This window comes from Phoca vitulina, unplaced genomic scaffold (genome assembly GCF_004348235.1).
Source record: "Phoca vitulina isolate PV1807 unplaced genomic scaffold, GSC_HSeal_1.0 scaffold8, whole genome shotgun sequence".
In the NCBI taxonomy this organism is placed as follows: Eukaryota; Metazoa; Chordata; class Mammalia; order Carnivora; family Phocidae; genus Phoca; species Phoca vitulina.
In genome coordinates, this window is record NW_022589711.1 from 9735243 (window position 1) to 9759002 (window position 23760).

The 23760-nt window shown below is 36.4% G+C and overlaps 1 protein-coding gene across 10 annotated transcripts in view; it reads right to left on the reverse strand.

Annotated features, from left to right (window-relative positions):
- ROBO1 (roundabout guidance receptor 1) overlaps window positions 1-23760 on the reverse strand; it is a 1119036-nt gene that overhangs the window by 167248 nt on the left and 928028 nt on the right. The window lies entirely within an intron of this gene.

The following is a 23760-nucleotide window of genomic DNA, read 5'->3' on the forward strand; positions in this document are numbered from 1 at the left end:
GTGAACCAGGATGTCTGGTCCCAGACTAAATCATGCTGAATTACACTCCACAGTCCAAGGAAGAGAATGTTATTACGAATAAAACATTGCTCTTCATTGTTTAAATAGTGGTGAAACTTGAGAAATATAAGACATTATTATTGCTTTATAAAATGTTAAGTGGCTTTGAACTAACTCAGGTTTTTAAGCATTTAAAGCAAGACCGATTGCTAGGAAATGATGCCTCATTAAGAAGGGAAAACATATTTAAATATTAGGTTTATAATTCCTTAAATATGCTAACATATGTGAGCACTGACACTGTATAACAATTGTAACCAAGACTTTAACCGTTAAGTTCAGACAGACAACAGTTCAATTTCTAGTTCAAAATGTTTAGCTGTATAGTTTAAGGAAACATAATACAGTCTAGACACAGAAGGCATGATGGCTATACATCTGTGAGTTACTAAATGATAATAACAATGCACTGGATTAATCTGGGGAAATTTAACAATCAACTTAAAAGTGAACCGGATATATGTATATATATATATATATATATATATATATCACACATACATATACACTGGGGGATTCAGGCTCATCAGGTCATACTTTACTGCAATAGTAACATTCTGTTCAGAAATTAGAAAGGATTTACCTTGAAGATTAAGGATTTATTGGCCTAAAACACAAATTCTAAGAATATCAGTATTTTTTATTTCCTTAGTTTGTAGAACTTTTAGAACTTTAGACTGTTAGAACTTTTTGTACCAAACAACATGCTATGAAATATGCATTTTATAGAATTTAGCGTCTTCCTTTTCATATTTTAATATTATTACAGTACAATACTCTTTATGACAGTATATTATGCTAGAAATTTTTCAGTATGATAGATCCTGTTTAATTCCTTCCATTAGACTGAAAACTGCACATGTGTATAATTGTACTCAAACACAATATTCTGAGATCTAAGTTTCACTGTAAATACTTAAGTCACTTGGCTCTTTTATTCTGGAAACTAACCAAGCAAGATCACATCTTTGAGTTTCAGATTATTACTTTTTTTTTTTTCTAAAATCAGCCAAATTTTGAAAGGAAAACATATCTATAATTGTGATACTTGAACTATTTTTTTCTTGTGTATTTATTTTGTGAGAGTTTGAGACAGAAGCTACCAGAGGTGGCCAAACAATTTCTTAGAGTTTACTTTGTTCATTCTCAAACGTATATTCCCCAAAATATCTATTTGTATTTTATAAATTAAAGTGTAAAAAGTACATGAATAAAAGTGATTCAACCATATTATGGAATAGTATCTCCAGTGTTTGAGGTTAGTATACGTGGTTTACTGAGTGTTAAAGTCTGTAAAAATATTTTTTAAAGTGTATACGAAGACTGTAAGTCATGTATTATTTGCCTTAAAAGAGCTATTGATAGTTTGTCTGTTTTTAATTTTTGGTAATAAATACTTCTAAAAATTCTATAATTTTATTTTTTTTTAAGTTTCTTTTTTTTACGATTTTAATTTATTTACTGAGAGAGAGAAAGAGAATGATAGAGAGAGAGAGAGAGAGCATGAGAAGGAGGAGGGTCAGAGGGAGAAGAAGACTCCCTGCTGAGCAGGGAGCCCGATGCGGGACTCGATCCTAGGACTCCAGGATCATGACCTGAGCCGAAGGCAGTCGCTTAACTGAGCCACCCATGCGCCCCCAAAAATTCTATAATTTTCACTCAACAAAAGAACCTTCATATTGGTACAAAATACAATTTTTTTTTTTAAAGATTTTATTTATTTGACAGAGAGAGTGAGAGAGCACAAGCAGGGGGAAGCAGTAGAAGGAGACGGAGAAGCAGGCTTCCCGCGGAGCAGTGAGCCCGATGCGGGGCTCGATCCCAGGACCAAGATACAATATTTAATAAAATATTCAGCAGCATAGATTCTGGATCAGGCTGTCACCAAATTCTAGCTCTACCACTTAATAAGTATGTGACTGAAGAAAAATTATTTACATTTTCCATGCTGTATTTACTCTTCTGTAAAATAGAGTTTAAAATAGTACCTTGTTGGGGCACCTGGGTGGCTCAGTTGGTTAAGTGACCTATTCTTGATTTCAGTTCAGGTCATGATCTCAGGGTTGTAAGATCAAACCCCACATCGGGCTCCACGCTGGGCATGGAGCCTGCTTAAGATTCTCTCTCTCTCTCCCTCTCCTTGTGCCCCTCTCCCTCTCTCTTTCTGGCTCTCCCCCTCTTAAAAAAAAAAAAATAGTGCCTTGTTGCATGGATTACAAGAATTAATATATGCAGCACTTTGATTAGTATCTGGTACAAAGGAAATACATTTTAAACATGTTAGTTTGTAAAAATGAATTGGAATAGGGGCGCCTGGGTGGCTCAGTTGTTAAAAATGAATTGGAATAAAATAACGTGGTAGTTCTTATGGCATGGGGAATAAAATAAATGTAAAGTTGGATTCATTCAAAGAATAGCGGCAAAAAAATTCTTATAAAACTTATTTTGTAAAGGTTACAAATGGTCCTGTTTATTAAATTATCTTTATGCCGTAATTCTTTATAGAATAATTCTGGATGCCATCAGCCATTAGCAAGTATCAGGGTTACTTATTCAATAACAGAAAGGTTTTTCTTGTCCGTAGGCTTCATTTTCTCATGTACATTGTGGAAGTATTTATCTAGATAATGACTCAGTTTTCTTTCCATCCTTTACTACCACAAGATGACATGTACAGTTGCAGAAGTTATGCACTGCACAAGTACACCCAGCAAAGAGGGCAAATGTATATGAAATACAGTTTGAATTCCACTTGCAAGCTGTGCTGAGGGATGTGACTGCCCAGGGAGTGTCTCTGCATAAATTTCAAAAATATAAAGTCTGAGATTATAATCCTATAGTTAAGTGTATGAGGTACATTTATAAACACATGGCAATAAACTGACATTTATAGGTATATTTCTCATTGTTTTAATCTGTTAAAAAAAACCTCTTCTAACTCCTTTTCTTTAATTTCTCTACTTACTCCCTTATAATTTGAGAACAGTGCAATGAAGGCCTTAACCACCTGTAAATGGACATCTTGATGAGGACCTAAGTTCTCATCAACTTCCTACCTTCCCCCTAAATGGCTATCATTTATCCCTTCACTCCCCTCAAAACACTAAATTGTGGGTTGCTTATTTGATAATTGTTTCTGTCTGTGTCTTCTACTCCTCCTATTTCTCATACGGATCTGTCTTGTGCACTTGCCAGTTAGACAAATCTCCTTACAAATTCTGCCTATAATTCCATGCCTCCTTATAAATAAAGAAATCCTTTATCATTTATTAGTACCTTCCCTTCTACAATCTGGTTTGAGATTAAGCTGCTTCTGATGATTGCAACACTTTCTTCTCCCTAGTAACTTCCACATCTGTCCACCTTACGTTTCCATTGCAGCACAGTCATGCAACACTGGATATTTATCCTCTGTGCACCTGCATTCATTTAGCTTTGTTTTGCAGATCATAATGAGTTTATAAATGCCCTTTTCAAATCACAGATATTTTCTTTAGCTTCCTTCTTAGCTCACCACAGTTCACAGCAGGCAGTACTCCAAAATGGGCTGTTGGTTTTCAAGTAAATCAAAATGAGGATCAATATTTTTTAAAGGTGCCAATGAAAACAAGCGAGTTCTCATTATAAAACTTTCAATTCAGCAAGGGTACATAAATTAAATGAATATGAACTATATTTATTTTAAAAATCTCAAAATTAGTAGAGGGAAACAGATAAGAGCACAAATCCTAGGGGTCAGACTTCCAGATTTGAAATCGGTTCCATAAGTTCCTACTTACTACTTTGCTCTGCTTTTTCCCTCTTACTTTAAGATAAGGATAACCATTTGTCCTTTTCCTGTTTTGAAAAGTAAGATTAATACCAGTTCCTGTCATATAAGTGTGATGTGCATGTGTCTTAGAAAAGGGACACTATTATTATGGCCATTTATATTATATAACTACATTTAATATAAGCAATATTATATTTATTTCTGATAGGAAGAATACATTTATGAAACAGTGTTTTATAAAACAGGTTTCAGCGAATTTCCAGAATTATTTCTTGATACTATTCTTAACATTATCATTACTTGAGTGCCTAGTATGTTTCAGGATGATGCTACATTTGTCATATTATCATGTAATTTAATCCCATGACATCCCTAAGATGCAGGTATTATCATTTTACCATTTTACAAATGTAAGACCCGTTTCTTAGAGAAACGAAGCGACTCACCCAAAGTCACACAGTTAATAAGGGAATAAGCCAGAATTTGAACTTGGGTTTGTGTAATTCTAGAGCTGGAGCTCCTATAAACTAGTGGCTCTCAAACTCTGTAGCTTACATCAGAATCATCTAGAAGGCTGGATAAAATGCAGATTGCTGGGACCCATGCACAGGGTTTTTGATTCAGTTACTTCTAGTGTAGGACCTGAGAATTTGATCCCAGCAAGCTCCCAGGTGATTCAGGTGCTGCTAGCCAAGGAACTAGACTTTGAGAATCACTGAATCGAATTATTAAACATGCTAATTTGATTGTTTAATTAAGTAACCTATAAAAAACTAATTAGCAATTTTGTAGTCACTGACCAGTATTTCAAGTCTGTTGTAATAGGGCTATTCATAATGTTATAACCTTTACGTGATTTAGGACTTAAAAATTAACTCTGTTAATTAAAATTAAAGAGAGCAAATGTACTTCAATGACCACTTGGAACAGAACATGGAAAATGTAATATTTAACATAATCAAATCCAAGTACCGTTTATTTAGTTGAGGTAAGTCAGAATTTTTTTAGTAATCCCATACTGATTTCTGGAAGCAAGATGTTACTGATTTATTAAATGGAATGAGTTTATCCAAGATACATAATACTCAACTACTTTCACATTGATGGGGTATATTTTTTTTCTGTTGATTCATATTGTTCTAAGTAAAATCTGATCTATACAAGCTATCTCCTATGTGTGGTTTTCATCTACTAATATTCATGCATAATGATTTCAGAACAAATTAAAAAAATCAAATTCAAAAAGTCACTCTTCAGACCTGGAACATCCAGTGTTATCAAATAAAATAACTAGATCTCTGATATCCAAATTCAGCTCCCCACTTTGAGTCCAATTATATTGCTTATTTTAAAAGAGGATTTTACCACATCCATTTCTTCTGAAAGCAGTCCTATCACATTTACAATCTGAAATAATTCTAAATTATCTAATCGTTTACATTTCTTGGTGGTGTATTTTGCTTTGTTAAAAAAAAAAAAAAAGCAACTGAAGTCATCAGTACATTTGGTTGTACAGTCATGAAATGTTAGGACTTCTTATTTGAATTGGCAAAACTGACAGCTAGAATTAAACCTTAAATAAACACTAAACATTTATAAAATATTAAAAATTAATTGAGGACTTAGGGGGAAAAGATATCTCTAAGGTACTCTATAATTTCATCATTCTATAAATATACTGCAGTGAGAATCAGACAAGATTTCACACTATAAAATCTTAATAAAACCACAACTAGTTATAAGACTCAGAATATGTAAATGACTCTGCCACTTAGAGGAAAAGATTTATGAATGGACTCATTTTGCTATCTAAAATGAGCTGGGCCAAACAGTAAGATATGAAAGATCAGTATTTTCATCCAAAATAACAAACCTACTTAGTAAGTCTGAATAAAGTGCTGAAATTTATTTCTAATAAGTGTTGACTGATCTTGGCAAATCTAGAGAAGCAGACCACACATAAATAAAATTCAACAAGTCATCACTGGTTTTGTGTCCCAGGGAACTAGAGTGAATAAGAACAAGATTATCACTTTTAATGATGAAAATAAAGAGAAAAATTAAAGCTAAGATATTGATAATAGCATTCTCATTTCAAAAGCATTTATTTGGATTTCACTTCAACTGTTGGCTCAAATTTGCTAATGAAATTAGGGCTCGAGTATGAACTAATCTTTTAATGAATAAGAATGAGTACGTTTTCATAATCTCTCAGCACCTTAAAAAAAAAAAAGTGGGTTTCCTCATGGTAATGATTTGTGACTGACATTTAGAACAGCATAGGTCATATTTCAAATACACATAAAATTAAACCACACCTTTAAATTATAAAGGATGGGTGTCATTTTATGGTATCAGAAATCCCATACCTTCTGTTTTTACTGCGTCTTTTGGAAAATTATAAATGGTCTGCCCTTTATCTGCAATCTCTTCCACACCTTCACACCCTTTTGTCTTAAACCTGAGAGAACACCGGGAGGCTCTCATTTACTGTTTTTCAGTACTAGGAAGGAATGCTAACATGTCCTTTTCCAGCTCACAGAGACTTTTAATTCATTGATCTTATACTCTCCTTTTTTCTTCCTTTGAAATCATCTTTTTTTTTATTATGTTATGTTAATCACCATACATTACATCATTAGTTTTTGATGTAGTGTTCCATGATTCATTGTTTGCATATAACACCCAGTGCTCCATTCAGTACGTGCCCTCTTTAATACCCATCACCAGGCTAACCCATCCCCTACCCCCTTCCCCTCTAGAACCCTCAGTTTGTTTTTCAGAGTCCATAGTCTCTCATGGTTCATCTCCCCCTCCAATTTCCCCCCCTTCATTCTTCCCCTCCTGCTATCTTCTTCTTTTCTTTTTTTTTTTTTAACATATAATGTATTATTTGTTTCAGAGGTACAGGTCTGTGATTCAACAGTCTTACACAATTCACAGCACTCACCATAGCACATACCTTCCCCAATGTCTATCACCCAGTCACTCCATCCCTCCCACCCCCCACCACTCCAGCAACCCTCAGTTTGTTTCCTGAGATTAAGAATTCCTCATCAGTGAGGTCATATGATACATGTCTTTCTCTGATTGATCTTAAACTCTCAAGAGAAACACCCCCCACACACATTTACAGCCCAAGCCATTTATACATAAAACCAGCTATCCCATGTCATCATCACTTTCAGCCACCACCTCGGCTGAATCAAGAATTTGGACAATTCAGCTCCATAAACCCTCTCCACACCTTCCCAAATTCTACCAACATCTTGTTCTGGCTCAACATCTATATAAATGACTCATGCCAAACCTTACTTGTTGCTATTTTTTTAACTTTTATAATCTCTACTCCACTGCAGCCTTTTCCTCCATTGTCCACAAGCTATAACCTTGATACAAACTTGAGACTGTTTGAACTCAAAAAGATAAATTCTCAAATCTCTGAAAGCCTATTCTTCCAGTTTTCTTGCTGTTATTTTATACCCCTTGTCAGACACTAAAAAGTTATCCAAACATCCAGGTTTTAGTTTCCACCCCAACCCCCGCTGTCCTTTTCCTATCATTCCTTTCCTAATTTGCAGCTTCTCCTATGCAGCTGAGAATTCATGATCCATTGTTTTAAATATTGCTATCAGCAAGAACACTCACCTCCAAGTCACCAATGCTCTCAGTCAACTGCATTAAGGGTATTATCTCACCAAACAAGAAGTCCTAAGGTAAGGAAACTCTGGGACTAGTCCATTCTCTGGTCAGCCATGTCCTTAAGGATCCAGGTTCTTCCATCCTTCCACTTTCCATTATTCACCTTTTGCATTTCCTTCCCCATTATAGTTGAAAGATGGCTGCTGTGACTCTAGGTCTCATAAGTAGAAACAATACGAAGGGGTAGAGTGGGGGAGGGAAATGCCATCTCAACCTTTTGAAGAAGTCTCATCAGACTTCTCTTCCTATTTCATTGTCAAGGAATGGGTCATCTACCATTTTTGAAGCCAGTCATTGTTAAAGAAGTAAGATAATAGGAATAAGGGTTTACCCTGTAGCTAGCAAGAGGACCGTCCTTCCTTAAGTCTTACAGTAAAGGGACGGACACACTAGTTCAAAACCGACACTCTGCCAGCAAGAATGAAGGGGAGAAAAGCTGCCAAATACACAACCAGCCGAGGTCTGCTTCTCTGTTTTCTTGCCAGTATCCACCCACCTGTTGCCACTTTTTCTTCCTACATTCCTTCATTATAGGCACACTATTGGATTGGGCACGAAATCAAGAGAACTATTATAATATGAATGGCTGTCTATGATCCTACCCTGTAGATTAATATAGGAATGCATGTCAATTTGCTAGATGTCTAATAAAAAGAACAGCATGGCATAGCAGAAAGAGTCCTTTGCTTCAAATAAAATAAAATAACAAAATCTCTGTAATCACACAATTCAAGCCCTGACTCTGATATTTTCACCTTAGGAAAGCCACCGACTTTAAAAACTAGTATGCATAGGTGGATTTAGCCTCAATGTAATAAAGTTTAAGCTTTAAGGCCTTCCACTGACACAGGGCTCCTTAGACATCCCTGATTCTGCATTCTTCTATTGTATTATTATTTTTTTAAAGATTTTATTTATTTATTTGACAGAGAGAGAGACACAGTGAGAGAGGGAACACAAGCAGGGGGAGTGGGAGAGGGAGAAGCCGGCTTCCCGCCGAAGCAGGGAGCCTGATGCTGGGCTCGATCCCAGGACTCTGGGATCATGACCTGAGCCGAAGGCAGACGCTTAACCGACTGAGCCAACCAGGCGCCCCTGTATTATTTTTTTAAAGACTCTGAAATTGTTATGGGCTTCAGACTTCTAAAAATCTGCATCTGCTTCTGCTGCTGTGTCAACCTCTTGCACCTGTGTGCTACTGAGTACAGCACTGCCCTCTTTACCCATCCATTTCCTCAACCTCAACATTGCTTGAATAGAAGGAGCCCCACCTTGCTTGCAAACCAGCGACGAGTATCGGAAATAGGTATATAAAAGTGCGACGTAGCAATGTTCTGTGTAATTATTATAATCTGCAGCATACAGTGTTCTCTCGTGGCGGCTGTTTCCCAGCCAGAGGCGGCTGTTACCTCCGCTCCTGCCAGCTTGTCTCCAGGATGCTCAAAGTGCTACGCTGTAAATGAGCTGAGCCATCCGCGCGTGCCGTCCAGAATCCGCGTTCAGCTGCAGGTGTTCTCCAAACTCTCCTGTGATGTTACATTGCTTCAGGCTGTGCGACAGGGGACCCTCGGAGGGTTTCATCTGCCTACCATGTGCTCAACTCCCCTCCAGCCCTGGGGAGCTGACTTTCATGTAGAGTGGTTTCAACTTCTCAGGACTGCCTGAGTCCTGGGACCTCGCTGTAGGAAACTATGCCCTCCCATCTGGTGCGGAGCGTGGGACAAAGAGATGCTGAGAGAATCTGTCTCGTCGCTGAATGTGGTGATGGTCGGTGTCATTTCCATAAACAGCACAATAGCTCCGTAGACTTTCATTTTGGCCTGGGATGTGCTTCTTTGTTTTCATCATCCTGTCATTCTTTGCAAATGTTATGAGTTTTAAAATATGATTTATTACTTTACCCACTAATGAGCCATTTATAGGTAGGGAGCTGCTGAAGTAGCAGAATTCGGTAACAAGCAATTTCACAAGTAATTACGCAGTCATGAGTTGAGTGCATCCGAGTGTTGTAAAGGCTGAATGGACAATAACACACGTAGAAAGCTATCAGGGGTACAGGGATGAGCAGCCTGTGTTTCAAAGAGAAATGAGTATTCCTGTCCTGGATATATCACTATAGCATTGATGAGAACAATCGTGTCCTGAGGATTCTACCCAGGACAAATTTTACAGTGGCCTCATTTCCCTCTTCTCCACATTTTATGTCAATTAAAATACATTAAAATCAATAGTAACATCTACTACTTATTGAGCATTTACTGTACACCTCGTACTGCTAAGTTCTTACTTAAATCTTATCACATTTAATCCTTATAACAAACTTATGAGGGAAATAATGATATCAATGTTTTATATATGAAGAAACAGAGGCTTATAGGTAGTAAGTTAGCATACAAATTACAGTTAGTAACTCATGGAGGTGGACTATATAACACGAGTCCATCAGATCCCAGAGACTTCATTTTAATTCATTGCTTTTTAGCCATGTGTGCAAAATGGAATCTCCCCTGAAGTTGAGAGAAAGAAAAAAGAGAGAGAGCGAGGGAGAAAAGGAATAAAGGAAGGAAGGAAGGAAGGAAGGAAGGAAGGAAGGAAGGAAGGAACTCATGCCTATCAAATTCACTAAGTTGGGCTTGGAATCTGATTCCTACATTTAAAAATATATACATATCCTATAGAATATACACATATATTCTATAGGTAATTCTGATGCACACTTTAGTTGTAGCCTCTGATTATACTTACTCTTACAAACAATAATCATCAAATGTCATCTAAAGTTTGACGTTGAGTAGGAGGAAAGAAACTTGTTGGCAGTGGAGTCTAAATGTAGGTATGTGATCCACCTTTGTTTTTCCATTGAAATATGGCAGATCGAAGTTTCTCCCTGCCCTGAGTGACAAGTAAGTCATCAACAGCAAATGGTTTAATTACTAAACCTTATTGTAGGATATTAGATAAAGTATGTCAACATGCCAATGCTAAAGACATATTATACTTTAGATTAGGAGGTAGAGGGGAAGTAAAAACTGAAAAACAGGGGCGCCTGGGTGGCTCAGTTGTTAAGCGTCTGCCTTCGGCTCAGGTCATGATCCCAGGGTCGTGGATCGAGCCCCGCATCGGGCTCCCTGCTCCTCGGGAAGCCTGCTTCTCCCCTCCCACTCCCCCTGCTTGTGTTCCCTCTCTTACTATGTCTCTCTCTCTCTCTGTCAAATAAATAAATAAAATCTTAAAAAAAAAACAACTGAAAAACAAAATTGGCTTTACAAAAAAATTTCAAGGTCCTCAGTTTTATACATTTGAGTGTGTCAACTGATATTCAAATATAATTTGTTTCCCCATAAATACAGACAATTCTCTACAACAACAACAACAAAAGCAAATCACAGGAACAATTTTTTTTTATCAAGAAGGAAATATTGGGTTATTTTAAAAATTTTAATTCAAATTATACTTATTATAGAATTATTTTTAACTAACTCCTCATGTTAAAGGAAAATCCTTTTTATTTTAAGATTTTTATTTATTTATTTGAAAGACAGGGAGAACAAGTGTGCATGGGGAGAAACAGAGGGAGACGGAGAGGGATAAGAAGACTCGACGCTGAGCATGGAACCCAACGCGGGGTTTGATCTTAGGACTCTGAGATCATGACCAGAGCCGAAACCAAGAATCTGACGCTTTACCAACTGAGCCGCCCAGGTGTCCCAAGGAGAATCCTATTAATTATCATTGCGAGTTCTTAAAAGTTAATACTTAGCCAAATTGTCCATATGTAATCTAAAGACTGGCACCCAATTCTTAATCTTAAATAAATAAAAACATAGCAAGTAGAAATACAGTGCAAAGCACTATAGTGTCTTGGACAAGAGAATTGATTATAGAACCCAAGTGTTTAGACTGGACTCCTGGCTTTGGCCGGACCTGGCTGTATCATCCTTGGCAGGTCACTTACTTCTCCATGCCTCAACTTCCCTATCAATAGAATGGAAATAATAACCATAATGCTTACTTACTTTGATTATTATGAGAACTATATAAATTAAAATGTATAAAACAGAATAGTACTAATACATAATAAGCACTATGTTCATATTTACCATTATCACTGTTATCTTATTTTCAATCTTAACAATCCAATTTCTAATGAAGGAATATGGAACCTTAGAGTTGGAGTGAGTCCCTTTATAGGGGAAGGACAAGAAGGAAATGAAAGCCTAAGTCACCTGCAAAAGCCAGTTACAAGGCATGGTCAGAACTAGTATATAGCATGCTGACAAGGGAAAAACAGTAGTTTTATAGCAATGACATTCTTTACCAGTGACTGTATTCTGGGAGTTTAAAATAGTAATAACTACAAATGGCCCATTTTAAGTATTTTTCAAAAAGTATCTTATGAGTAGCCTTGGGTTATAATTAGATTTAACAGAAAGCAAACTATACTGAAAGAATACTTAACTGAAATCATGTCATGTGTTCAAACTACTCATTTATACTTTCTTTGCAGAAAAAAAAAGTGGCTTATAAAATGATAATATTTCCTTCCAATACCTACCCTAGAGAACACTCTACTGAGCTAAGCTTTGTTCTTCAACTACAAAGTTGACAAATTACACAAGGAAAACAATGAAGCATGATAAAAGTCAGAGTATCAACTTATACTCCAGGTATCCTTTTAATTATCCCCATTAGTAAATAGGAAGCTGTATCTCAAAGGAAATAATAAACTCTCTCTTAACATCATCTCAAGGACTAAAATTACTGCTCCCCTCTGTAACAATTTGAAAATATGTAACATCCTGGTTTAAGGACCATATTTTTTTTCAAAGGGAAAGAAGTCTTTATTTTATTTTCATTTTTTTTCCAAGTAAGCTCTACACCCACTGTGGGGCTTGAACTCACGACCCTGAGATGAAGAGTCCCATGCTCTACTGACTGAGCCAGCCAGGCACCCCAAGGACCATATTTTTTGATAGAAAGCTTTTGGAAACTTCACAGCCTTCATAAACAGCTTTGCATATATAAATAACACGATAACCAGGAATCAGACACCATCTTTATTGAGATCTCGAAGAACAAGATATTATGTAAAGATATAAGAGAAAATGCTAAGGTCACTTCCTTCAAGTATAACATGTTTGGTGGAAGACACGAATGTAAACGTGAAGATGATTTACAATTAACTACAAAACATATAAAAAGGATTTAGAACACAATATGATAATCCTGAACCAAAAAGGAGGAAAAGCCGATCTATAGCTGCTGACTTTAAAAGCACTATAGAGAATATTTTCTGGAGCCTATGATTTTGCAAATGGGAGAGGAATTTCAATTCAGGCTCATATGGAAGTTACACTTCATCACCAAAGGGAATAGTGGGACAAGCAGGAAGGCATAACCCAAGGAGCTGGGGAAGAGACATCTGAGCACTGAACAGACCTTTGGCCCTTCGCAGATGAAAGGAAAGGCCATTCTTTTTTTTTTTTTTTTAAAGATTTTATTTATTTATTTGAGAGAGAGAGAATGAGACACAGAGAGCATGAGAGGGAAGAGGGTCAGAGGGAGAAGCAGATCCCCCGCTGAGCAGGGAGCCCGATGCGGGACTCGATCCCGGGACTCCAGGATCATGACCTGAGCCGAAGGCAGTCGCTTAACCAACTGAGCCACCCAGGCGCCCAGGAAAGGCCATTCTTGAGAAGCAACTTCTCTAAAAGCATCCATGGAGCCAAATTAAATCTGACCTTCAAATCCTTGAGATAGACTTTGACACAAGTGGTCTAAGTGTGAATCCCGCCCACACCATGTATTAGCCATGTGATCTTGGGCAAGTTACACTACCTCCCTCTATCTTTTCATCACTACAAAATGTTGATGATAATAATAGTAGCAAAATGTGGCAGTCATGAGGGGTAAATGAAATAATTTAGGTGAAGTGCTTGAGATAAGGCTTGTTGCCTGGCAGATACTTGTACGTTGGCCATTTATTATTATTTCTCTAATTATTAGAGTAGAGCACATCAAAATAATAAAAAACATCTTTCTACAGAGGAAGAGAAGAGACATTCCCCTTAGTCACATCTGGCGAAAAGACAGGACTAACAAGAGACTGGGATTCCATCCCAGACCCCATCTAGTTATTAGCGTACGCACACTGCATGTGTTGTGCACGCACACACTTGTACTCCTTGCTGAGGTGTACAGTGTGACAAACTATAACCAAATACAGAACATAAATATCCCAAGCCCACTGATCTCAGGGTCTGTTAGCCACTCTCATTTCAGTGTCCGACAGGCATCTCAAACCTACTGTATCCAAAACTAATCTTCTAATTAACTTCTAATCTCTTCCACCCTCCTCTTCTAATTGCCCCTAATTTCCACTAACTCTCTTGCACCAAATCCTGCTCCTCCACCAATCTACCTGTAAATCCCTTCAATCTGCCATCAAGTCTTGTTACTTTTCTTTCTCATCCAACCTTCAATTCTGTCCACTTTGCTGAAATTCCACAGCCACTCTTACTTCCATCCTCTGTCCTTTCTCCTGCCTGGTTTACAGCAGCTGAGCCCCGTGTCTCCAAACTTCCCCTCTAAATTCGCCTTTTCTTTGCTACAAGAGTGTGTCTTTTAAATGCAGAGTTGAAACATGTCACTACCTTGGTTAAAATCCAAGTAACTTTTCATTTCTTTTAGAAGAAAGTCCAAGTTTATAATTCATACAGTGACCCTTTTTATTACAACTTAATCTCTCTTCTTTCCACCCCTTGTACTCTAATCCCTCCAACCCACTGAACTACTTTTCATCTCATGTGGTTCTTTTTCTTAAGCTAGCTCCTACCACGTATCTCTGCTCACAGCTTTGAGAGCTCTTCCTCTTGGATCTTGCCCTCACTCTCTGAAAGTCTGGGACAGGCACCCCTTCTGTGCTTTGTCCTATGGGTTCAGCTTGTATCTCCCTTCCTAAGTTTATATCCCATCACTGAATCCACATGTTTAAATGAGTCTCCCATGAGACCAAAAGCTTTCAGAAGTTAGGGATGTTGTCACTGTTCATAGGTATATTCTTAACACCTGGTCCAGGGCCAATCACACAGCAATGGAAAAATGAGTATCAATGGGATTGAACATTATAATGTTCTCATTCCATGGTATTGGTTGTTTTCAATTAATTGTCCTATTATCTTTACTTTAAAACTCCATATGGTTATAAATACATATCTGTAATGGGAAGGCCAACTGTAATCACAGTTCTGGGACCCACTATGGGTATAATGGAGTAGCATTACCACTTACAGCCTTATACTACCTAGACATATTTCAGTCTGCTTCTGAACTGTGGTTACCCAAAGGCAAAATTGAATATGTCTCAAGAGGATGTAGTTAATCAGAAATAACTAGAAATTATTCTTTAGTCACTTTTCAAAAACCAGAGATTCAGGGAGGATAGTGATAACAGTAATCAAGTAATCTTCAGTAAAATGAAAAGTTTAATTTTATATCAAAATGGAACTTTCTTAGTTTTTCCCAAAGACCACCTTTATGACATATTAGAACTATATATCTTGAAAAAATATATGACACAAATAAATATATATGTAAGGAAAAAAACCTGAAAATCAGGTATTTAGGTGTGATGAACTACGTTTTGAAATGATGCAATGCCTGGCATGAGATAACAAAGCAAACCAAAACCTGACCTCTGTTTGCATATAAAACGACTATTCTTCATGATATGAAGAAACAGAGAATAGCAGTGTAATATACTATAAGTCATTATAATTTTAGTTTTCTTTCTCTAAAAAAGCATTAAATAATTCAAATCAACCACAACTTTTGAGATATGTGTGTTAGTTTCATCACACTTCATATATGGAACTTAGCATAAAGAAGATATATGTGACTTAGAAACACACCATAAAATTCAGATGAGTATCATGAATGCAGGATTTTTCAAGTACAGAATTTGTATATTATCATTTCAGTAACTGTTACACCTTTAAAAAAATCCCCTTTCTTCAGAAAAACATAAAAAGTTATCTTCCTTAGATGGCTAATTAACAGGTCCTGCATATGATATTTTCACTGAAGTGTCAAGTGAGCATGTTAGAGCAGATGCACAAAATACATAAAATTACTAGGTAGTATGTATAGATACTATCAAAAGTTTTGATTGACTCATACTTTATTTACTCTGCATTTAGTTACCAAAGCCACAAGCTTAATAGTTCTGTTTATAAAAACAAAGTGAGGCAAGCTGAATGCTAAGAACAAATATATGTGAATTCATTTTTAACTTGTGGATGCATGTACGCACACACATCTTTTTATTATCAGCATGCTCCCAAATTAAAATTGTTACCACATGCTAAGTAAACTTTTTCAGATGTTCAACAAAGGAGATCAAAAGAGATTTCATCATATATTTTTAGATCTCTGACCAGTCAAACCTATAGGAACACAGACATGTCAAAACATCAAGTAATCCAAAAGTAAAACAATTTGGAAATTTTCGGTTCAGTGAAACTGATGAAAAGTAGTTTAGTGTACTTTCATACTTTCCTTACTGACGTCTTACAGGTGAAGCTATTCATTGAAACTTCTTTAACAGTTATGTGGGGGTAAGACTTGAGTAGGGACCAGGATGAAGACTAGGACATAGATAAGCTGGGAAGAGAGATTTGGCTTTGCCGCTAGATAGAGAACCACAAAACAAAGCAAACAGGTGGAAGGGAATGTGCTATGCCATGAGAAAATCAGCTTGGATGATTTTACACTGTACTTATGAGAGTGATAAAGTGGTAAATTAGTGGCATACAGTGAGGTCTAATGAACATTCCTAAAATTCTTCTCTGCCTGCCACGAATTCTTACAGCTTTTGTTAAACCTTATTTTGTTAATAGGAAAAATGCAATGGATGTGTAGGATTCATTCTTCAGTGGATAAAGACTAAATCAATCTCACTATTTGTCCTATTCTTACCTGAAATATTCAATGCAGTAACTGAGTTTTGGCCTAGTTCCAGCCAAACCTATTTTCTACTCTGGTTTTAGAAACTGAGTTATTTTGCTCTACCATTTTTGAATCTTTATCTTGTGTCTCTGCCTAGTACATGAGTTCTGGTCTTCCTTTCGCTAATCTTCTGGATTTCTTCCACCCTTAGCACCCATGATTGGACTACCATTTTCTGAATTCAAGCTGCCCTTAGGCTAACCCTTTAACTGTCTAGATCCCCACCTACTGCACTAGGTTGGACTCTCCTGATACAATGCTTTGCTTACTGTTTGACATGACTTTGAGTCACTCATGCAGACTCCATCTTATTTTCTGCTCAAGGATTCACTCTTACCATATTTTCCCCTGATGAATATATCAGGGTTCTGAGTCAATATCCCCCTAGCCTGACAGATAGTGGCATCAATTCACCTGAATATTCTCCTGAAGCCCTTCATCAAACACTGTCCCCTCTTTTGTGATTGGTTCTGAAGTAGGAACTCTGGACAGACGCTTTGCTAACAGTAGAAGTGTGTATATGATGTTCTAAAAGGATCTTATAATGGCATTCCTAACCGCAGGCATTAATAGTTCTCATTTATCCCACAGGGAAGTGTATTTTGTTTATTTTTCTATTCAAACACATTTTAAAATCCTGAAATATTTCTGGGACAAAAAAGAGATCTAGAAAGCAACCCGAAACAAATATCAACAATATAAAGATAGCTAAGTCATTTAGCAAGATTTGTTCAGTGGCAAACAATGATAATCACAGTAATTTTTGGATCCCTTATTAAATCTTAAAAAGATTTTTGCCTAAATATAGACTGGAAGAAAGGTAACAAACAATTTCAATGGCTATGCTCAGGAAATTTAATTTGCAATGAAGTTGCAATCAGATCAAAGGTGGTCCACAAAAGCCATCAGCCTTCAATCTCAGAATAGGACGACTTGCCCTCATATGTAATACTAAAAACAATCTTAACCTCATGTAAAGATGGTATAATGAAGCTTTTTAAAAAATGAATTCAATCTAGAAATTAAAAGTCAAGGACTCTAATCGAGGAAATATGCAAGAGTTCCTGAACAGAATGGATAGTGATGGTCCCAATCCTTCATGCTTCATCACAGACTCAATGCCACACCATGTCAGGCAGGAGAACATACAGTGGATTCTTTTACTCAATTTACTCATGATTTCACTCAGTTACGCAAATGTAGAGCACTCACTATTGTGAGACATGGTATGGCAAATAATAAACAATTCACATAAGGTTTAAGGCGCATAAACTACAGAACCAGAAGATACTATGAAAGGACGTTATGGACTTTTCCAATCTATTTGTCAAAAAGTTCATCGCTATAGGGGTGCCTGGGTGGCTCAGTTGGTTAAGCATCTGCCTTCAGCTCAGGTCATGATCTCAGGGTCCTGGGATTGAGCCCCTCATCGGGCTCCCTGCTCATTGATCGCCCCTCATCCCTGGCTCCCTCTCCCACTGCCACTCATGCTCTCACTCTCACTCTATCTCAAATAAATAAAATCTTAAAAAAAAAAAAAGTTCATCGCGATAATTGCCATGGAAAGAATTCTGGATAGCATAAATCAGTGCTTAACATTTCTTTTGTTTTTGCTGAAAATTTGTTCAGGACACACTGAATTATGAAAGGGTTTTCTAATTCTCTGAGATTAAAATGGAGGGTACTATTTTCATCTTTTTAATCTTGAACCTATTACAATATCAGATTTATTTGGTGTTTCAATATACAAAAGTTTATATCAAAAAACATTCAGATATGAAAAATCTAAAATTGCAATGCTACCTTTTCTATTAATTCTTTTTATAACTTCATCCTAATTCTGATACTAACAAAATGCATGTAGGCAAATTGAAAATGCTATATTTGAGTTATAGTTATTTAAACAGAAAAAAAATCCTGTAAGTGTGCTATATAAAATGTAAATGCAAACCAAGTGGCTAGTTGTAGATAATTAAATAAACCTAGAAGTAACTGAAGTTTTGCAAATATAATAAGGGGTACTTTCTACAAGTTTGCTTAACAAATGATTGTTTTAACTAATTTGTATTTCTCCATATAATATCTTATAATGAGTGGGAATGAAACTGGCTTGAAAATGAAATGCCTCTAAATAATTTAAGAACAGAGATATTCTGAAAACATCTGGTGGTACATTACATATTACAGATATATATATATGACAAAACCAGGAAAGGAAATGCTTCCTGTGGATTTGTGATGATTTTTTTAGTATTTGATGTCACTGGAGTAATCAATGTATTCACTTTTTAGTGTAATAATATTAGACCACATTTAAAAGATATTTTCCCATGCTGATTTTTTTTCCCTAAAGAGGTCTCATAAATGTCAAGTCCTTCCAAACAGAAAGCAGGTTTCTGGTCATCATTTCTGGTACTTTGCAATTAAGATCAGATGATCCAACAGGCTAAGAAGTTATTATACTAGGAAGAGATTTTCATGAGAGGCAGTTTTATAAGCAGTAAGGGGTGTATCAGCTGGATTCAAAAGAATTTATTATATAAATTCTCTAGTTAATGTTCTACAAAAGTACATTTTTCTATATCCAACCAATTCTACTATCTCTTTCTGAAGAATGCATGGCTTATGGGAGAACATCCCTGCAGCGATACACTGCCATTTGCAATACTAGTTGAAAGAGCATAAAAACAAAGAGCTTTTCAAGACACGGCCATTCAGGTTAAGAAATAAGCACCAACTACACGTCAAGATCTTCAGTACATGAAGAAGCATGTTGTAGGGTCCTTCCTAATCACTGCAAGGCAACACAGTGCTGAAATATCTCTTTAGTAAGTTATAGCAAGAATACTCCAAATATATAACTAAGATACATCAAAAGATTTGGACAGGTCATCCAATGATCTGGTATAAAACCAAACCAAACCAAAAACAAACAAAACAAAACAACAAACAAAAACAACAACACTAGATCACAATTCAGAGATACAAGTGTTTCTTTTTTTTAAAATTAAACTTACTTAGCTAATTTTGATTTAACAAATAAGTGATTTCAATCCTATAGAAGACTTTTGTGGAAAGGATGCTATAGAAGGAACCCATGTGCTATAATCATCATCCTCATTGTCATCATCCTCAATGGCAGCAACAAGCAACAATACTTTACACTTTAAAGCATTCTGCAGAGTACTTTCAAGTGTATTCTTTTTATCCTTTTTAAGTTACAATGTCTCCATAAGTAAGCAGATCATATATATATATATATATATATGTATTTTATATATATATATATGTATTTTATATACATATATATATGTATTTTATATACATATATATATATATATAATTTTGTAGATATGAAAACTGAAGTGTAGAAAAGGCATATAAAATTTCATGATGACTTGACCAAGGAAACATAGCTAGTAAGTATTCTCAGTAAATGCCGCCTAAAATAAAAGCTCTTTTTACTTCATACTAGGAAGTATTGACATTGTATCTATATTGAAAATATAGAAAAGCATCTGATCCTTGCCTCACCCAACTGTAGTAGGAGAAAATATGCTATTGTAGAAAGAGCAAGGTCTTGAGCATTAGGCGTAAGAGCTCAAATTTCCACTTACTAGCTGTGTATCTTTGGTAAGCTACTCCACCTTCTTGACCTTAAACTTCCTCATCTGCATGCTGGAAATAAGGCCTCTCTTTCTGTCCTTCATAGAGTTACTATGAGAATTAAATGAGGTACATATAATAATGTCTAGAACATACCATGTGCACACAAACACAAAAATGTTTCTTTCTTCTAATGTTATAAGCACTCCATACCACGTACCGAGGAGAAAATTTTATATGGTCCCTGGTCTTGAGGATATTTTCATTTCATCATTGAGAAGAAAAATTTTTAAAATAGAGAACCATATACTAAAAAAATGATAGATTATAGAAATAAGAAACCAATCGCTCTTATTATAGAATATCAGACTAGAGAGAAAATAAAGTGGTCTGGATTAGTCACTTGATGCTAGTTATTTTGTGCTAATAATTCTAATTTCAGCCAGTAATCTTTTAAACTTCTTCTACATATCAGTTTTTAAAGGCTATTGTATCTGCCTCCTTTTTGAGATGTCCTCATGAAACACAAGGAATTCATGAAAACGTCCTCCTCATTTTTCCCCTGTAAGCTATAAAATGGTTTATGTTGGCAACATAGAGTGACAGGAATAGGTCAGCCAATGGACAGACTCAACTATGGTTTAGGAAACTGGCCACACTAGAACACCAAAAGGGGGGTGGGTGCCTGGGTGGCTCAGTTGTTAGGTGTCTGCCTTTGGCTCAGGTCAGGGTCCCAGCGTCCTGGGATTGAGCTCCGCAACAGGCTCCCTGCTCAGTGGGGAGCCTGCTTCTCCCTCTCCAGCTGCCCATGCTTGTGTTCCCTCTCTTGCTATCTTTCTCTGTCGAAGAAATAAATAAAATCTTAAATAATAATAAAAAAAAAGAAAACCAAAAGGGAATAAGAAGGAAGAAGGCTATTGGGTCTGTCTAATCAAGGCAAGTCTTGGTACTATATTTTTAGAGTGATCACCTCCTAAATGTGCATGTATATTTCAAAGATTTGAAATTATACAGTGACACTATATTGCAAGGTGTACTTAAAAGATTTTCCCTCTACATGAGCACCATATGCATCTAAAACCTGTATGTCTCTTGTGCCATGAAGTATGGTGACTTTAAGAGAACCCCAAACCATCTTCCTTCAAAGCCCATGTTCTTCAGATTTCATTGAAGCCAACAAACAAAGCCCCACTCATCAACACTTTGAAATACTCTTTTAAAACTAATGACATTAATTCATCTTTCCACATAAATGTTTACATTTCCAGGTGGTAAGTATGTTGGACTATTATTTGGAGACTTGTCTGTTTATCTTTCAGGGTTTCTACTGTTAATTCTGTTCTAAACCTGAGAATTAATAGAAATGAAATATGAAGCAAAGCTCTGATTTTTCCCCTTAAACACGCAATTTTATTCTCATATTGAAAATGGAGCTAAGCTAGTCTTATTTCCCAAGCATTTTACTTAGGTTTCTTCTTTCTTCCACTAAAACATCTTCTGTGTATACAACATAATTAAGAAAAAACCACAACAGTTGTTATTTGCCAGTGAGAATGTTTCAAAAACTATTACTTCAAAGTGGCTTCCTTTCTTTCCCCCCCTTTTTGGCAAAGGAGTCTTTTATTAAACCCACCACACTTCTCAATCATCACCCCCCTCACTTTTTACTCTGAAAAAAACTCATGCTGAGAGGAAAAAAAAAAATTTCTAAGGAACAGTTTGGAAATCTAGCAATTGGATGGGTATCTATTCCTTGACTCAATTCACTGGAGCAAAAGCAAAAAGAGAGAACACTCAGGGTTTGGCAAAAAACCCCTTTTCCTCTGGACGCATTCCACTGGCTTGTGGCACAACTGTCGTATATCCAGTAAGAGTTCCAATGTCCACTGGTTGGTTTCATCTGCTTCAGGCATTTCGCTTTTAAGCTCAGCACTTCTCCGGCTAGTAAGGGCTCCTCAAAGGTTCAGTTTCAAAAACCTCTTTTGGTCACAAGAACTGCTTCTGCTTGGTCCTTTATACAGCTTCCTGTTTGTGCCTATGCCCTTTTTCCAAGTAACTACTGATTGCTGGAACTTTTACAGGATTCATAGTGAATGTTGGACAGAATCAGTGTTGGTCTTATTCATTTTCTACCACTTGAAAGTCTGTCAGCCCAATCAACACATTCTCATTCATGCACTACTAGGGCTTTCTGTGGGAAAGTTTCCACCAAATTAAGAAAATTTAGAATTTATGTACATTGTTTTCTTTCCAAGTATTTACACTTTCAACTGTTGAGAAATATACTTGCCAGATTTCTTGTGACTAAATTAGTGTCCTTCCCCCTTTTATTTCTTAATGACACAAACCACATGAGAAAGTCACCAAGAAATGTGGAATTATAAATTTCTCCTTAAAGCATATATTTAAATTACTTGTACATAAATAATTGTCTGGGTTTTTTTTTAAGATTTTAAGAGGGAGAGAGAGATGCAGACTCCCCACTGAGCAGGGAGCCCGATGTGGGCTCGATCCCAGGACCCTGGGATCATGACCTGAGCCGAAGGCAGATGCTTAACCAACCAAGCCACCCAGGCGCCCCAAATAACTGTCTGTTAATCATATTTAAAACTACTTATATAATCCTCTGATTTATTTTTAATAAATTTATCTTTTTTTTAAGATTTTATTTATTTATTTGACAGAGAGAGACACAGCGAGAGAGGGGACACAAGCAGGGGGAGTGTGAGAAGGAGAAGCAGACTTCCCGCGGAGCAGGGAGCCCGATGTGGGGCTCGATCCCAGGACCCTGGGATCATGACCTGAGCCGAAGGCAGACCCTTAACGACCGAGCCACCCAGGCGCCCCATAAATTTATCTTTTTTCCTAACTCTTAACTTGGACTTAAAATTTCCATTACTTGGTTCTTTTTCTAATTACAATAGTATCCAAATATGAATATAGTTTAGCATTTGAGAATAAATTAATTTTAATAACAATCATTATAGCATCTTTTTTTAGAGTAACTGACTAGGTCTATTGGAGGAAACTATACCAATTAGATGATAATAAGTAAACTTTCATTGTTACCACTTAATATTGGTAAAATATTTTTAACTCACACTATTTTAAACCTAAATCTTGTGCCTTCTGTATTTGGAAATACAGTTGACCCTTGAACAACACAGGGGTGAGGGGCGCCAAAACCCTGTACAGTTAATCCACTCGTAAGGAGACCCACACAGTTCAAACAACCATACACCCTAGAGATATAATAGATTTTGATTTACCAATCAGTATATTATACCATAAATTAAAGAATAAAGTGTATATGCAGTTAGTGTAATCACACTTTATTTTAGCCAATGGTATATTTGTTCTAAAATTATAAGTACTATATAGCTTGATAATATGATACTTTCGAAGGATTTCTAAAAGAAATTAAAACAATAGTAAATTGCTATCTCCAGTTTTGGAGTTACTTGTAGTTGACTCTAACTCTCACCAACAGAGCACCTGATTCAGACTTGAGGTTCCGGTGAAGGTTTCCTGGAAGGAAGTGGTGTCTAAACTGAGAACTAACAGGTGAGGGGAGAGGGCTGAGGTAAGAGGTGGTGATAGGGGTTCATGATGAG